This window comes from Pleurodeles waltl, chromosome 12, assembly GCF_031143425.1.
Source record: "Pleurodeles waltl isolate 20211129_DDA chromosome 12, aPleWal1.hap1.20221129, whole genome shotgun sequence".
Classification (NCBI taxonomy): domain Eukaryota; kingdom Metazoa; phylum Chordata; class Amphibia; order Caudata; family Salamandridae; genus Pleurodeles; species Pleurodeles waltl.
The window spans coordinates 696,367,504-696,381,536 of NC_090451.1; the positions used below are offsets into that span (position 1 = coordinate 696,367,504).

A 14,033-nucleotide genomic window follows, 5' to 3' on the forward strand; every position below is an offset into this window, starting at 1 on the left:
TTTTATAATGGAATGAACAAGACTACAAGTCCCAGAATTCAAAGAAAAAACATGGACTGGAGCAGCACACCATGCATGGATCCCCTCTCCCCGTGATTATAACAGTGTCCACCAGGAACTAGTGGGATGCTTCTTAGAGGCACTGCCTTCCATTCCACTATTTTATCGTACTATTTTCTTCTGCAGCAACTGTCATCTAGCGGTTCAGTCCAACTGTTCAATTGAGATCAACCAGGCATACAGATCTCAAGCTCTGCTTGTCTCTCTACCCCGTCAAGTGAAAGCTCAGGGCTGAAACATGGTGACCCTCATGACAGGGAACCATTTACTACCCTCTGGGAGGACCGAACTGGAGGGTGGTGGCAGAGGAGGAGGAAAATGGAACAGGGGGATGGCAAGGGTGGAGGAAGATGGCAGAGGAGGAGGAAGAGGATGGCAGAGGAGGAGGAAGGTGGCGGAGGAGGAGGAAGAGGATGGCAGAGGAGAAGGAACATGACAGAGGAGGAAGAGGATGGCAGAGGAGGAAGAAGATAGCAGAGGAGGAGGAAGAAGAGGTGGGCAGAGGAGAAGGGAGATAGCAGAGGAGGAGGAAGAAGATAGCAGAGGAGGAGGAAGATGGCAGCGGAGGAAGAAGACGGCAGAAGACGGTAGAGGAGGAAGAGTATGGCAGAGATGGTAGAGGAGGAGGAAGGCGGCCGAGGAGGCGGAAGATGAAAGAGAAGGAGGAAGATGGCAGAGATGGAGAAAAATAGAGGAGAAGAAAAAAGATGGAATAGGAGGAATAAGATGGAAGGAGGAGGAAGATGGCAGAGGAAGAAGACGGTAGAGGAGGAGGAGGAAAATGGAACAGGAGGAAGAAGATTGGCGTGGAGGAGGCAGATGGAAGAGGAGGAGGGTGATGAAGATGGCAGAGGAGGAGGAAGATGGCAGGGGAGGGAGGAGAAGACGGGAAGAGATGGGATGAGGTAGAGGATGAAACAAACCCTGAGGGGGGCACGAAGGTGAGGGGGCGAGGAGGATGCGTAGAAAGGGGGCTGAGGAAGAGGAAGACGACCAGGAACCGGAGTAGGAGAAGACGAGGAAGAGGCGAGCAGGACTGGCTTCCATCAGGAGAAGAGGCCGGAGGGAACCCCGAGAGCTCTCGACAATATACTGCACCCCCAGAACTCTGGACACATGGAAACATCCCTGGAAAACACGACCCCCCCTTTCCGCCCCCCACCCCCATCCTCCGCCACTTTTGTTAAACCGGGAGAACCCCTACAGACCCCTATGACTCTGGATGGGGGGCACCCCCTCACCTGGACAGTGCTAAGCGAGGGAGACCCCCTACAGACGTGGGTGGTTAGGACAGGGAAGTGCATCTTTCGTCTGCAGTCGCCCCCCTGCAACTTCCCACCCATGACTTCACCTGGGGGGGGGGCACTCCTGGATCTCACAGGGCCTCTCCCCCCAGTCACTCCCCCTCCCCCCAAAGCACACATCCCCACCCACGTCTCCACCAGAGAAGGGGGCACTCCCGCCCTCTCAATGGGCCACCCCCTCTGACCCCTCCCCCTCTGTCTGCAGTCACCCCTGCACACCCCTCACCCATGACCACCTGGGATGGGGACACTCTCGGCCTCTCATAGGGCCACCCCCTCTGACCCCTCCCCCTCTGCAGTCACCCCCAGGCCCATGACTCTGCCTTGGGACGGGGGGTTCTCCTAGATCCACCCCCCGCCTGCAGGATACCCCCAGCCCCCTGGGCCCAGCTGTCACTGCTCCTGCGCTGCTCACTCCTGGGATTTTAAGCGAATAAGAGGCTATTTTTGCCTGCAGGTGTAAATTTATTCTAGGGATCAGCTCGGTGCCGGGTGCAGCGAGTGAACATTTCTGCAGCTCTGCTCCCCCCCCCTCATTCTACTCCCCCCGCCCCCCAGCACTGCCAGTCAACCTGAATCCGAGATTCCAATGCAGCGCATAAGCACGTTTCGTTTGTGTGTGCAGTGCTTGTGCGCTTGTGCGTGGGCGACTTTCACTTGTGAATATGCGCCTGTGTAGAAGCGACTGTCAGGTTTGTGTCTCTACACATAAGCAGCACTTCCATCTGTGTATAAGTGACACGTGTTTGTGCATATATGCAGATAACACTTGTGAATATGTGCATTAGCAAGTGTTTCTTGCGCACGCAAGCGTCACTTGCAGGTGTGTATAAATAAATAACACTTGCGTCTGTATGTCATATGTGTGTGTGTGTGTATATATATATATATATATATATATATATATATATATATATATATATATATGGTATTTGAGTGTGTGTATAAGCGAGCGTCACTTGCAGGTGTGTATAAATAAAGAACACTTGCGTCTGTATGTCATATATATATGTGTGTGTGTGTATATATATATATATATATATATATATATATATAGTGTATTTGAGTGTGTGTATAAACGAGGATCACTTGTGTCTATGTATTCACTGAGTGTCCCTTCTGGCAATTGCGCGTGTGTGGTGTTAGGGGTGGGTGAAAAATTCCGGTCCTCAGGGGAGTTCGCTGAGTTTTTCCCACTCCGCAGAGTTCTGTCAAAACTCTACCAACCACCTCGTGGAGGAGCTTTTTCTTACACGCGGCTTGCCAACAATAAGCGGGTGAGCGTGAATGAAAACTTGTGTCCCTTAGAGAGTTTTTCAGGCACTAGCACACCTTCTGGTGAGATTTCTCAATGCGGGCTGTCGTGGCAGGTCATGACTGTTCGCACTGAGAAAGCTGCAGCTCGAGTAGAAAATGTACTCGAGCGGCAGAAAGAAGCAGCGCCCTGTGGTGCGCTGCGTGGTGCAGTTAGTGCTGATTTTACAGCGTGGAAGAAGCTTCTGGTGGCAAAAAATCCGTGCGAGCACCTCGACGTGCCCAATTCCGCCCACTCGCGGAACACTGTGGAATCTCGCTATGCATTTCTGTAACCCCGCGAAATTCCAGAGAACGAAACTCCGCGACTCCTGCCCAGGCTTAGTGTGTATAAGCAATTTTCATTTGTGTATGTGTAAGGGGCACTTGTGTCTTCATAGGTGATTGGCACTTATGTTGGCTTGTTTTGGCGCGTAGCTCTTGTATTTAAAAGTATCCGTTAGTGACACTTGGGTTTGTTCATGCACGTGAGCAGTTCTTGAATCTGTGCGTATGCTTAGTTGGCATTTGGACTTGTGTGTCTGTGTAGATGACAGTCACACATGTGGCTGTGTACATGACAGTCACACAGTTATCTGTGTATACACGTGTAGTAACCGTGGCTGTGTAACAGTGACTGCTCCTTGTTTATATGTGAGTGACATTTCTATACAGTAATGACACTTTTCTTTGTGAATAAGCATTTTTACCATACCTAACTATAATGTAACTTCAACCTTGGTTTTTAGTGGATTTGTATTGTTTTTGAAAGCAAAGTAAAATGTTATTACCATCCCCACGCCCACATGGCGACTGACCCCCGCATGTGGCTGAACCTCTGTTCTGCAGTCCTTTGCCCTTGTGCAGCATGCGGTTGGCTGCAGGGCCTGCCTTTTACAGGCCTCCTATCCAACCCCTAAGAGCACCCAACCCTCTAACAAGCATAGGTTGGGGTTGACCACAAGGCCTGGCCTGCCCCAAGGGTCTCCCACTCTACTTGTGTTTTTTAACTTGTTTTATAATCATGTAGGGGTTTGGCCAGTGGTGTAACAAAGGCCCACATGGTGCGGGAGCCCCTGAGCTCCATGGGGCCCTGTCAGCACAGTACGCTGCAAGGGCAGCAAGCACATGACTGAGTCCAGAGGGGACCCTCAATGTAATTTGCAGGGGGGCCCTTCAGGTTTCATTACGCCACTGGTTCTTGCAGTACTAAGGGAGTCATGTTGGCTCCCATGAGCGCCCCATTGGATTGCAGCATTCCCACAAAATCTTTCATTAAATTTAGGCAAGGAGTACAGCTTACCCATACCATGCCCCTTATATATATATTTTTAATTTTCAAGACACTCTGCCTTAGTCCCTGGGTCCTGTAGTGGCCATCCAATCACAACGAGCTCCCCTAGGCCTCACAGGAGCGCCTCGCTCCGCAGTACCAAAGCCCCTTTGGCCAATCAGATAACTCTATTATTTGAATTTGCATACCAATGGGACATCCATAGGTCTCCATATATACATATATACATTTTAATTTCTGAAAAGCTACTGAATGGATTTACACCAAATCACAAAAATGTATTTTTCTTGGTAAAGATCAAGCTTTCTGCCAAATTCTGTGTAATTCTGTTAAATTGTTTTGGCTGTAGCACTGTTTAAAAATCCCTATGGAAATTATATGGGAAAATTGCATTATGGGACACCCCCCTTCGTCTTGGCCCCCACTTGACGAATCACCCCAAAACTTTCCATGCAGGAGGTGAGACAGATGAACTTTTTTTTGGAAAGTTTTGTGAAGATTTGTCAAGCAGCACGATTGAGTGTATGTGCGCGCGCATGTGTGTTTGACTGACACCTACACCTAAGGAAACATATTTTACACTTATATATGTGTGTGTGTGTGTGTGTAAGTGAGTGACATGTGCCTATATGTGAGAGGTACTGTACAAATTGAGTGACTTTTGTGTCAGTGTGTAGGGGTATGTGTCTAAGAGAGGAACATGTTTTTCTGTAAGCAATTACAAGCATTTGTGTACAAGTGAGCCATAAATCACAGTTGTATCTGGTGCATATTTATTGGTCAATGGCTGTGTGTGTAAAAGTGAGCACTACTTGTGTCTGTGTAAGTCAGTGACAATCGTGCCTGTGCCTTAGTGAACAGTGGTTATATCTGCCCGTATAGACAATGGCATTTGTGTCTGCGGCACATTTCTCTCAGTGTGTTTGTAGATGGCATGTGCGTGGATGTTTGCCCCACACATGTATGCGTACATGTGTGTGACACTTGTGTATGTGTGAATTAGGATCAGTTCTGTATCAGTAAGTGACACTTATATGCATATTTTTATATTACACAGGTGCATACATGAGTATTATTTTGTCTGTTTATAATTGATTGGCAGTTGAGCATGTGTGTAAGCGAGGGGCACTCACATCCATGTGTATAAGTGAGTGGCACTTGTGTCCGTGTTATATAAATTAGTGACACTTCTCTCCTAGCATGAGAGCAGCACTTGGGTCTGAATATAAATGAGGGGCAACTGTGTCTACAACATATTAATAAATGGGTAATTTATGCCTGTGATCATATCAGTGACAACTGTGTCTATGTATAAACTATTTACATGTCTACCTGTGTCTACAAGTTACACTTGTGTCTTTGTGTATGTGAGTATCACTTGTTGACACGTGAGGGGCACATATGTTTGTGTGTGCGTGAAAGCGTGTGGAGTTCATGTGTGAGTGCAGGTGAGTGACACCTGAGTGACCACGTGTGTGCATAGAAGAAACACTTCCACGCGTGTGTTTAAGTGGGTGGTGCTTGTGTGCAAGTGAGCGGCACCTGCACAACTAACTGGTAGTAGCTTGTGGCTGTAAGCCAGTGACATGTCTCCTGGTGTACTCAGCAGCATGTGTGACTAAAACATGTGTGTGTGTTAGTGGTAAATGTTTTGTCTATGTAAATGGAGTGAACTGTTAGTGAGTAGTCGGCTACTGTGAGAGAAGGAGAATGTGTGCATGTGTATGTATGTGTGTGTATTATTTTTCTGCATAGTGTACGTGTGTGTGCCTCTTGTGTGTGTACATGTTGTTTACACATGCATGCATGTATGTGTACTTATGTGCGCGTGCACGTAAATCCAAGATTTTGCCTGCCTTCCTGCCTGTATGAGAGTGATAGAAAACAGGCTTCTTGCCTCCTTGCAGCTGTGAGGGCAGCACTTTGCATGAGAGAGACCTGTGCTACCAAAGAAGATGTATATTTGTGTATCTGTATACAAGGATTGTGTGCAGTTTCTGTAAAGAAGTGGGCAGTGATGCTGCATGTGGCTGCCAGGGGACAGTGTGTGCTGCATGTCCTCGTATGTAGGTGTGAGTGAAGTGTGTGTCTGAATCTGTTTGTGGCTGGTGTCTTCATATGTGCCTGGATGTGGAGTGTGATGTGTGTTTGAATATGTGTGTGTGTGTGATTGGGACTCAGGGGTGTCTTGAACCCCCTGCATTAGCAGCCACAGGGGAGTGGGGTTGTTTATGGGCCTCTTCGGTCTGCAGCCTACAGACAAAAACCCATCATGCTCTCTCTGAAGCAGCAGCCTCAGGAAAGAGAACGAGAAAGAGAGAGATACATTTTTAAAAATGGGGGAAAAGAACAGAGGTGATGAAATAGGGAGGCAAGTGGAAGCGATGGAGAAAGGGTAGTTAGGCAGAGAAGTGAAGGGAGGAAGGCTGGGATCAAGGGTGAAAGAGAGGGTGGAGTGGTAATAAGAGACAAGGATCAGTGGATGAAGGATGGATGGGTGGTTGAAAAAATTTGTAGATGGCAGAGTGAATGGAAAGATGAGTGTGAAAAGATGGATGGCAAACGGATCAGTGATGGTTGGATGTATTGATGGAGGGATGGTTTGATGGATGATGGGTGTGTGAACTGGTGGCTTGATGGGATGGCCCAAAGATTGATGAAATTGTGAACAATTGAATGATGGTTGAAAGAATGAATGGGTGACCGCATAAAAATGTGAAATGGTGGCTATCAGCAGTAAAGTGAAAGGATGAATGGATAGATTGCAGAGTCAAGGGGGCTCTTCTAGGGAGAGTCACTTGCTTCTCTTGCATGGTCCATCAGAGCTTTGGTTCAAAGTGGGGGGTACTTTAATGTCCTGGCTACCCTCTTGTTGTAAGTGGATTGTGTATCTGAATGAGCTTAGACGTTGTGTATGTGATTGTACCTGCTTGTGTGTATGCAACTGGGTTATTGTTTTATAGGTGTGTGAAATAAATGTATAGCTGTGTGTGCTTGTGAATTGTGTGCGTTTTTGTGAATGTTGTATGAGTCTATTTGTATTAGTGAGTGGTGTGAGTTTCATGTATGTGTTTGAGTTGAAGTGGGTTTGTGCTCCTACATACACGTTGGCATTAGATGGGTGCCCGTGTGATAAGTGTGTAGATTTTAGGGAGTGGTGTGTGCATGTGTTTATTTGCATGTGTTTGTGAGTTGTTCATGTGGGAAGATTCTCGTGAGAGGTTTGTGAGTAGGTGGTGTCAATGTGCAGGTGTAGGGTGGGTTTCTACATGTGTGTATAAATGGTGTGTGTACCTGCACAATCTGTGCGTGAGAGTGGATTGTGAAATGGCATTGTGGTTGGTGTGTGCCTATGAATGATGTCTGTGTGTTTTTGTGCTCTTATTAGTGGTGTTTGCATGTAAGTAATTTTATATCTGTACATAATTCTGATATTGTGTTTCTGTGGTATCTTTAATGACTACATATGCATGGGAATATTGAGAGTCTGTGTGTTTGTGCCTGGTGACTGTGTGCGCGCGAGAGATGTGTGTGAATGATAGATGTATCATGTATGTGTGAGGTGTGTGCTTGCATGTACATGGGGGTGATGTTTGCTTGTCAGATGCAGCTGTGTGTGCCTGTGAGCGCTGCGTGTGGCTGCATGTGTTTGTGGGTTGTGTGAAGTAGTATTTGCTTATGGATGTTGGGTGCATCAGATACATATGTGCTTGTGAGCAGTGTTTGTAAGTAAGTATGTGTCTTGTGTTAGCTAGTGGTGTGGGTGTGTCTATGTGAGTGATGTGGGGGAGCGCTGCACCGGTGATTGGTATGCAGAGACCTAGATGTGTGTAAAGCTCACGACCATTCCTGAATGTCTGCACCAAATATGTTCCTTGAAAGGAAGTAAAAACACCACACTTCAGTCATCTCAGCGCTCCGAAGTAACCGAGAGGTAACACTCAGCGCTATACAAAATAATCAAGATAAATTAATGGGAAAAAATAACAGAGACGACAGGCGACCCCCCAACCAAGGAAAGGAATGATACATAAGATTGGGGGAGGGGGCATCGTGGGGCACTAAGTGCACATTGAGGGGTACCCCAAAACATAAAAGATGCATGAGAGGTGGAGGGGGGAACTGATGAGGGCTGCTCATGGCACATCCAAGGAATGAGATCCGCACAGGGCGGCAGCACATCCCTCCGAGGCGAGATTCGCTCCCAGCCTGGTACCCAGCAACGGCGCGCGCCGCCTCCCTGCATCCCTCCATCCCTGCATCCCTCCCAGCCCCCGACCCTTACCTCTCCAGCATCCGTCGACGGCCGGGAGACTCGGGCGAAGATTGAAACCAAAACCGAAAAGAAAGGCAGAGTCCGGAAGATGCTCCTCTCTCACGGCGACATCTCAGGCCGCTGGACCCGAGGGGGGCGCCCCGGCGACAGGAGCAGCCGACATCCACCCGCCCGGCCGGGGTCGGCAGATGATGGGGGGCCTCGTCGTCAGGCTAGAGCCGCGGAACCCGGGTCCGAATCCGGCATCGCCAACCTTCACCGGGGACCGGCTCCCCCCCAGCCCCTCATCCCTGTCGCCGACACCGCCGCGACACGGGGGAAACAATCACGACAAATCCGCTCCTCCACCTCTCCGGGAAATTATAAATGTATATTCTTCAGCGTGACCATAACTACAGAGTCGCTGCTGCAAAATGAAAAATAAAATATGTGCATATATCGTCCTCCTTAACCAATGAGACGACGAAAAACCAGAAGCAACGATCCTTTCAAACAGGTGGAAAAAAAAAAAAAAGATGGGGAAAAAAATCAGGGCTCTTGCGGGAGCGACTTGGGAATGTGGGAAAGGGGGCGACGGAGGAGGCGAGGCTGAGCCGTCATCTGAAGGGGTATGGGGGGCTGCTATCGGCGAGAGGGGGGCCACTGCAGGCTTCTGCACCCCTCCATCACCGGTCCATCTCTGCAGGCCCCCGCGAGAGAGATGCGCGCGCCGTGCCCCCCAAATTTTTTTTTTCTCCCGCGGAACCGACAGGAATCGAGTCGGTTTCGCGTCGGCGCCCCCCCCAACCACCTTACTCACTCACTCCCACTGCCCTCCCACCCGCAGACCCCGCATCACTCGGTGACGACATGCAGCAGCGGCCCTTTAAAGCGCCAGCGCCCCAGAAAACCGCTCCAATTCGCAATTATTCCCAATTCACGTTTTACACCGCCCCCCTGTCCTCCCGGGCCCTCGCTAAATCGTGTTCTTGGATATGCCCTTCCCACCGGGGAATTAAAAAAACAAAACGTGTGCATCCTTAATTCAGCTCCTACAACCTACGGAATGTCAATAAGACGTTTTGCATACAGCGCTTAATACCACGGCGCTGTGGTTTCGTAACATTTCATATAACAATCATGACTGTTACACAGTTCTCATTTTATCAACTTTGGAAAGGTGAAAGGCGGAGTCTCCCATGCTGGTTTGTGAAGGTGGAGGCAGCAGGCTGCCGGAGATAGTTGCAGCAGGCGCATTAACCCAGCGAGTTACCTTATCATCTCTCGCATTGCTCAGAATGGATATTTTCTGTAGTGTCTCGGGTGTGTGTGTTGGGGTGCACGTCTCAAGAATTGACTGGTAACAGTGCACTGTCCCCTACTTACCACTGTTCCCTTCTCAGCCTGTCACTTACTACCCTTTACCAGCCCACCTCGCACTCCTAGCCCCTACCTGCCGTCTCCCCCATGCCTGTGGTTGGGCTGTGGGGTGTCGGTGGGGGGGGGGGGGGGGGGGGGGGGGAAGAGGGGTGCTGTGGCAAGAAACACTGAGTGTGGTGAGGACATGGCCCTGCACACTGGCTGCGCCACATAATTGCAACACACCATGCACATTCCATTATTCGCAGGGCCACTCAAATTATGCAGCAGAACGGGCCAAATTATGCGGTGGAGTTGAGTAAATTATGCAGCAAGAAAATGCACAGTATGCAGCGTAATACAGCACATTTTATGATTATAATACTTCATTATAATGCAATTTTTTACAATTACCCGTGCCTAGGCATTAGTTGCACCTCATTAGTACCAGTTTAGCACCCAAATGTAGCAACAAGAAACAGAAAGGTGACCAGTCAAGCTTTTCAAAGCGCCTTCAAATGTGCAGCAACATGTGTCCTGCACTTTTAGTAACGTTTGAACCATTTGAGCTAGAACATTGTTTTTGTTCAGATTTGCAAATTGTGCAGCAGATGATTGATTATGTGGCAACTGGGCCAAATTGATAATTATACAAAAAAAGCAGTGTCCGCACCATCGCATAATTCCAGTGGCCCTGACTATTTGGCCCTGAGGGAATTTCTGCTTTTGGGTTGCAGTCCTGCTGCAGAGGGGTCCTGGGAGACCTCCAAGATGGCTCCGTCCCTTTGGCAGCCCCTCCTCTGGTCCTTTTTCGCCAAAGGCTTTCAATGATGCATGAGCAAAAATACGGATGAATAATTCAGAAGTGCTTATATTTTTATAGGGCTGCCGCTTGGCCAGTTGTTGCTCAGAGAAGCAGCCAAACGCCAAGCTGCCCTCTGCCTTTAGCATTCATGTTTGATGTTATGTACTATGGAATGTCACATTGACATACACTCTACTGTGACCTAGCATGGCATGATATGCTGTGTTATGGTATGGAGTGATATATACTCAAGGCCACTGGAATTATGCGGCAAAGGAAGACCAAACTATGCAACAGGGTTGAGTAAATTATGCCGCAAAAAGACAAATCATACGGCCTAATGTGGCACATTTTCTATTAGTTTTAGCTCATTATTTTTTCATTTTTACACGCTGACTGTGAAAACCTCCTTTCAGAGCGTCACAGGGCAAGCAGGAGCTAAAATCTTACACTTCTCTTGTCCCAGGGGCTGATCTACTATGGAACCAGAGCAACTGGGCCAGGTACCCCTTCAGCACTTGATTCTCAGTGGTGACGCTGTAGGAGCAGTCCAAGGATCTTCGAAGGGGAGGTCGGTGTGAGGCTTACACAGACACAAGACTTAGGGGGTCATTCCGACTTTGACGGGCGTCGGAGGCCGCCCGCCAAAGTACCCCCGTCGGAAGACCGCTCCGCGGTCAAAAGACCGCAAGGGTCATTCCGACTTTCCCGCTGGGCCGGCGGGCGATCTCCAAAAGATCGCCCGCTGGCCCAGCGGGAAAGCCCCTGCAAAGAGGAAGCCGACTCCGAATGGAGCCGGCGGATTCGCAGGTGTGCGACGGGTGCAGTGGCACCCGTCGCGATTTTCAGTGTCTGCACAGCAGACACTGAAAATCTTCGTGGGGCCCTGATAGGGGGCCCCTGCACTGCCCATGCCAGTGGCATGGGCAGTGCAGGGGCCCCCAGGGGCCCCACGACACCCGTTCCCGCCAGCCTGGTTCTGGCGGTGAAAACCGCCAGAAACAGGCTGGCGGGAAGGGGTTTGGAATCCCCATGGCGGCGCTGCAAGCAGCGCCGCCATGGAGGATTCCCTGGGCCAGGGGTAAACCGGCGGGAAACCGCCGGTTGCCCTTTTCTGACCGCGGCTTTACCGCCGCGGTCAGAATGGCCCATGAAGCACCGCCAGCCTGTTGGCGGTGCTTCCGCGGCCCTCTGCCCTGGCGGTTGCAAACCGCCAGGGTCAGAATGAGAGCCTTAATGTACAACCAGTAACAGCAATAAGCTGACTGTCCCACCAGATACTTGTTTTATGAAAAAGGAGTATTGTAATGTGAGCACACAAAGAATAGAGGTAACACACTAAAAAATATCCACTGTCTCTGAAAGTCGTCACTATCGAAACCTCGGGTGTTATCTCTGGGCCCTTGTCTAGTGAGATTGATTTAGTCCCCAATCGATACTAGAGATTCTCAGGTGAGGCCTACGCTACTCTTCGTGTGACAAAACCTAAGCTTGGCCTTAAGAGCCACTTTAAAGAGCGCTATGTACTAAATTCATGCAAGTGCCCATCAGGCATGCTTGCCTCAAGGAGTCTTACCTGACCAATGGCAGCTGGCCAATGCAGGAGGACGGCAGCTTGCCTCAGCAGGCTCCAGTCTCTGCTGCTGGGGGTCCGCGGCCTCTTGCGGTCATTTCCTGATGACTCATTGGGCCTCCTTCTGTCTCCGGACGGCCCGCGTCAGTATTGAATGTCCTCCTTCGCAGCTCCTGGTGATCATCAGTAGGTGTTCCTCAGCAGCTGCCTGGCCATGGCGGGACTGGGCAATGGCCCTGCTTCCACATCGGCCACTTCCTGGCATACGGAAGCTTCTGGCTGGCTCTGCACACGGGCAATGGCCATTCCATCACGGTAGTCCCTAACTTACATCATGGTGGCCAGCTGGCACTGCAGCAACAGTACCGACCAGACTGGCGATCTCACATTTTGCTCACCAGGATCCACTCGACTTGATCCAAGCAGGGCCATGCTCCCACTGGTGCTCTCCTCTTCACAGGGTCCACGAGTCTTGGCAGGCAGGCAGAAGGCTGGAGCTCCAGGCCCAAGGCACGTGGTCTTGACTCCTGGGTGATGGCCCCTCACCCAGCAGGGAGACTAGCAGCCCTTGCTCTTGGTTCCAGGAGCTAGGAATCTGGGTGATCTTCTGAATTAACAGTGCTGTTGAACCAAGTGTGGGCCTCCTGCTTCCACCTTTATGGCCCAGATCCAGACGCAAATGTTATTTAGTGTCTGATCCTTTGAATTTCGATTTATGAGTGCCGGCTCCTTAGAAGTGCTCTCTTCTCTGCACTTCCCTTCCCTTTGCACTGCCCTTTATCCAAGGAAGTCTGCCTTAGCAGGAGTGGCTCCCGTTATTACAGAGCCAAAACACAGGCCAAGGGAGCACCGGGGATCATACCTGGATGTCAGCCACCACTGAAATCTGCCTCATGAAGGTTCAAAGGCCTGAGACTTCCTTCCTATCAATCTTCCCTGGTCCACAGTGGAAACTAGGCTTGGGTGAAGTTTAAATTACGCTGTCGTAATTCAACAATTTCGGCATTTCACATTACGCTTGTTATACAAAATTCACAAAATGGAACCATTACGCCACTTTGCATATTTATGCCCTGTTCACGGTACAAATTTACAACAAATGGCACAATCTGCTGTAATTCACTTTAATAATATACCACAAACCCACATGAACAACAGAACACCTGTGGCTGTTTTTCTCAGTGCTCTTGTTTAAATGCATACTTGCACTAAAATTGACATGAGAATGCATTCTGTTCTAAAATATATAGAAAATATAGTGCAAAATGGTGGATTTCAATTTATGTAATTTTAAATAATTTTGTGCAATTATGTGAAACCAAATTATCGGAATTATCAATCTGTCTATCTCCCTGATTATGAGTGCAAGCTCCACTATCCAGTACCTTTTGCTGGCATCAAAAATATATTTGATGTGTTTAGAAGATGCCCTACTCCCCTTCCTTCAGCGCCTGTTCCCACCCATCCCTCAGGAATATCAGCAATCCTTATCTCTTGTCTAAGGGCTGCAGCTCTCCCCACCACTAGTCTTTCCAGGCCCTGTGTTCCAAAATGACCTTCATTTCATGTGCCATACAGGGGTTACACATGCATTATAGAACACACATGCAAGAATCACCTGCTGCCTGGCACTACACACAATCCATACAGGCCAAGGGTGAATTGAGTACACAGCCACTGAACTTTACATGATTGGGCCAGTAGGCACCACTCCAGTGATACCGGTATAAAGGCCTGTTCACACTACTGATTTCTACTGAACACAAAACAGGTTTGCTGCCGCCACTGTGCACGTGTCACTTATCTTGTGTTAAGGTCAGTAGAACTTTACCAAAATGAGAGAAGCGGTGGGTGAGCCATTCCGGTCCAACAAGACCCCATCACAGTGAGACAGGCCTAGGACATGGCGCACAGACATGATCCGTGTTCACCCATGACCAAAAATGGTTGACAGGTGTCCAGATATCCATCCAGCTGGGGTCTCAGGGCAGGGTACACATCCGTCACCATGCAGGGGACTTTTCCATCCCAACATTAACACTATCTGGACAAAGGTTTCACCCCATTAGTACCGATTTTGCACCAAAATA

The 14,033-nt window shown here is 49.2% G+C and overlaps 1 protein-coding gene across 2 annotated transcripts in view; it reads right to left on the bottom strand.

The window, feature by feature from the left end:
- The window catches only part of NLGN2 (neuroligin 2), a 275,173-nt gene extending 266,145 nt beyond the window's left edge, over positions 1-9,028 (bottom strand). The window contains exon 1 of one of the 2 annotated variants that reach the window (XM_069215582.1): positions 8,237-9,028. The gene's annotated coding sequence lies outside the window, so the exon portion shown is untranslated. The remainder of the gene's footprint in view (positions 1-8,236) is intronic. The other variant, XM_069215583.1, reaches the window with a different exon arrangement.
- Positions 9,029-14,033: the final 5,005 nt, after the last annotated feature.